The 4,202-nt window shown below is 36.2% G+C and overlaps 1 long non-coding RNA gene across 1 annotated transcript in view; it reads right to left on the reverse strand.

The window, feature by feature from the left end:
- Window positions 1-2,858: 2,858 nt before the first annotated feature.
- Window positions 2,859-4,202, reverse strand: part of LOC107712707 (uncharacterized) — a 2,091-nt gene continuing 747 nt past the window's right edge. The window contains exons 2-3 of the long non-coding RNA XR_001636817.1: window positions 3,611-3,698; window positions 2,859-3,079 (exon numbers count right to left, since the gene is read on the reverse strand). This is a non-coding gene — a long non-coding RNA (uncharacterized LOC107712707). The remainder of the gene's footprint in view (window positions 3,080-3,610; window positions 3,699-4,202) is intronic.

Raw genomic sequence — 4,202 nt, forward strand, 5'->3', positions numbered from 1 at the left:
TAGATGCTTACAGCACTCAGTTTCTCCAGCAGTACACTAACCGAACTGAGAATAGTTTCTTTCTGTAACGGCGGACCCTTGGGTATGAAGGTCGAAACTTTACTGATAATTTATATACTGATATATATCGATATATATATATATATATATATATATATACTGTATATCTCACATTTATAGATGTGTCTATAGGATATGGATTCTAAAAATCACCATAAGAGCTAAACAAAACAACAAAGCATTAATGTACATTAAACGCTTATCTATAAACCATACACCTGTTTGTATTATTTATATATTATATTAGCATTGAAATTTATATTTTTGCAAATAATAAAAAAATAATAATAATAAAAAAAAAATAATAATAATAATACACAAAAAATGCACTAAGCAAATTTTGCCAAACGATGTTGATTTTTGAAAGCACCAAAACTAACACGCCCATACCCCAACAGGACCTCGCCCCTATTTTGATAACTTCGGCTATGAAATCTGCTATTGCTGCCGGCCGAGGGTGTCATCATTAAGTGAAAGCGATGTTTATTACTATGGTAATTCAGGTCGAATGTGTTTGGTAGTGATGGTCAAGCGTTCTGAACCAGTGAAGCTTTCAACACAATAGTATCGGAAAAAAGTTAATCACTCGAAGCTTTACAACACGGTTTATGTTGTGACCATCTAGTAGTCATAAAAAATGAATAACACCTCCCAGGTAGCCAGCGGAATCGGGCCGAATGCGGCTGAGTGTCAGCTCACTCGGCTGTGTGCTGGCAGCGGCTCGCCCGAAGCGAGGCAACTCGGGCCCAGTAATGGTTGCCAGATTTGGCTAGGCTTTGGATCTGCGGATCTGGCCCGATTCTGGTTGAGAAACGGCACATTTAGCCACATTCATCCCGACTATAGGCCATAAGTGTCAGTCCCAAAAATGTAAAAAAAAAAAAAAATCAAGTTTTACTCCTTGAGTAAATATTTGGTCCCCACAATAGGGGTTAAACATGTACACAAATAGGGGTTAAACATGTACACACACAATCAATTAATTAGGCTGAATTCCAAAATTACAAGATTATTTTTTAAAACAAAATGCTTTAGTGTTGTCAAGCTTTCTCCCTGTTAATGTTATTTATTTAATTACTATTTTAATTAATATTTCTATTCATTTTTAGGCTGACCTCAAATGGATTTTGCTTATAATTTAAAAATGCTCCCTTCATTTAAATTATACACTTTCTGACTGTGTGTAATTGTTCTACACCCCAAAAATAGAATGGAATCTGGCTATAACAGAGCTAATAAAATGCTTTCACTAGGTCTCCCCTTTATAACACCATTTTCAGGCTTGTCCTCAGAATGAAGTGGTAAACTTTGACAAAATATGATTTCAAATGTTATAATATATATAGAGAATTTTGGATTTTTTAACTTAATTTGCCAGGGAAATATAACGTGAGGTATAACGTGACTTAAATGTACATCTCAAATGATAAAAAAATAACTGTACATAACATAAGTATAAAATTTATGGACTGTCATTTAAATGTACCGCATCTAAAGCCTACTGTTCACATGACCGAGTCTTTCCGTCTTTATTTTCTACGGCCCGCTCTTCAGCACCGTTAATTACCGTTAATCTGTATGACGTGATTTGCGACAATGGCACAGATCTGCTAGAAATTAGAATTGAGAAAACCTCCTTTCGTTTCACATTTATGTCAGTAAAGGTAACGTAAGTCAAAAAATATATTCATTTTACAATTTTGAAAATTTAATATTTTCACACTTAAGCAGTAGCTGTGTCTCATTTAGAAGGCTGCGCCCTCCGGAGGTCGCATCCTCTCTAGGATGCGTATATGGAGTGTCCTCAACCCTAGGATTAAACGAGACGGCCTTCGTAGGACGGGCGGAAAAGGAAACTCAACATTTGCACCAAAGGTTGCATTATTTTCCTCTATATTTGATCTTTACTTAACACACAACTTCAATGTCAGATAAAAGAATTTACAATTTAGGGTGACAAAATGTTTTCATATTTGTGTGTATACAGGTAATAGCTGCATGCACCATGCTACACAACATCTGCCTTGGTGTTGGCGACATTTTACCACCAGACGACAGCCAAGAAGAAGAGGAAGATGATGTGGAGGCATGCAATCAAGGGGAGGCAGTATCTGGTGCAGCATGGCGTTTGAGATTGTGCAACCAAGTGTCTGCCTTACGTCAACCAGGACCACGACTACATAAATCATCCTAATTAAAAAAGTAAGTTGAACACACTAAATACAATTTAATTTAATTTGGCTACAAATACTGATTTTAAAATGAAATGTATAATTAACTATACTTAAGTTTAATATAGTTTATACAGCATTATAAACGGATAACTGATTACCTTTTCATGGAATTTTAAAATCCTTAACCCAGAATAATTTTTTTTTCTTCTTCTTTTGTTCTTAGGCTTACTAGGAAGTCAGCATGAGAGCTCACACAACACATGACATCTTTTTCATGATTTATCTTTTATTTTTGTTAATGTGTAACCAAAGATATTTATTCATTAATGATTGTGTTTAGCCATTTAGAATGTATTAATTTAAAGATTTATTGAAATGTTGACAACAGAATTACCTTTTTAATATTTGTAACAATAGTAAGTAAATATTGTAAATAGTAGTAAATATTGTAAATATTTTTGTTACTTTTTATCAATAAATTTTTCAAGTAAATTAAAGAGCCTATCACTCCACGCCCTGTCTTCTGCATCTCTCCTTTCTTCCCACTCCTTCTGACGTGCCATGTCTTCCTCCAGGAGCTCAAGAAGAGGATCTGATTAGTTTTTTCTCTTTCTTGGCCGTGACTGCTCTATACCTGCCCTCTCCTGCTGTTCTGCTTCCTGGGTAGGCTCAACAGAACTGCAACCTGGCTGTGGTTCGTCATCAGGCAGTGAAGCAATGAGAACAGGGGGAGAAATGGAAGGCCTCTGATCCAACATCTCATCCATTAGAACAAACCACGGCCAGGTTTCAGCAGTTGGCTTTCCGTTGTTCAGGCCCTCACCTGACCCTGGATGTTTGCATTCCTAAGACAAAAAAAATGTTAATGGTGGTGGCATAAATACTCACTCATGCCACCTCTGAGCCTCATTAAATGTCTGAAAATACACCTACGAGCCACTTTTGTGTTCTTCTGTGCTCTTCTGTAGTACAAGTTATTTCACTTATACTGATTTTACATGATTGGTAACTTATTCTTCTTATTCTATTGTTTAATTAGAAAGTGTAAAAAGCTTATGAATATACATTTTTGAATTTGACATAAAAGATGACATACTTTTTATAAAATTAGAAAAATGCCATTTAAAAAAATAATTAAAAAAATGCCCCTGTAAATCACTTTAAGGAGTCAAATATCACCTCGTAATGGGAAGGCAAATTTTTGATCAGAATTTTTTATTATTGATCAGAAGGTGCTCCTGAATCTTTTGACTGTGCCAATTATCAACATAATGTATTCTATATGATTCTATAGGAATTGAAACTTAAAAAGTTAATTTTTATAGAGTTGAGACAACTTAGACATGGGACTGTACAAGGCCTACATCTCAGCTTACTTTATACTTTTTTTTTTAATTGTCCCACTTTTTCTTTGCTTGTGCTGGTGTTATTTTACTGGGCAGGTCCATTTTCTCCAGAATAAATCTATAATCATAAAAATAACATAAGCATAACATCACAATTTAGAGTGAAAACTCCTTACACCTCCTTAGAAATAAGACTTCCCTTCTGCCTAACATAGGGGTTAGGGGCATAGGGGCACACGCTGGTCCTGGAGAGCCGCTGTCCTGCAGAGTTCAGCTCCAACCTTAATCAAACACCTGAACAAGCTAATCATGGTTCTAAGGGTTACTGGAAAGCAACAGGCAGGTGAGTTTGTATAGGGGGTTAGAGTGAAAACTCCTTACACATCCTTAGAAATAAGACTGCCCTTCTGCCTAACATAGGGGTTGCACAATGCTGGTCCTGGAGAGCTGCTGTCCTGCAGAGTTTAGCTCCAACCTTAATCAAACACCTGAACAAGCTAATCATGGTTCTTAAGGCTGATTTATACTTCTGCGTCGGACCTATGCCGTAGCCTTTACGCCGTAGGCTATGCGTCAGTTTTCATTTATACTTCTGCGTCGTTGTCCGCGTCAACGTGCAGTA

Source organism: Sinocyclocheilus rhinocerous, unplaced genomic scaffold (assembly GCF_001515625.1).
Source record: "Sinocyclocheilus rhinocerous isolate Xijiao unplaced genomic scaffold, SAMN03320098_v1.1 scaffold1545, whole genome shotgun sequence".
Lineage (NCBI taxonomy): Eukaryota > Metazoa > Chordata > Actinopteri > Cypriniformes > Cyprinidae > Sinocyclocheilus > Sinocyclocheilus rhinocerous.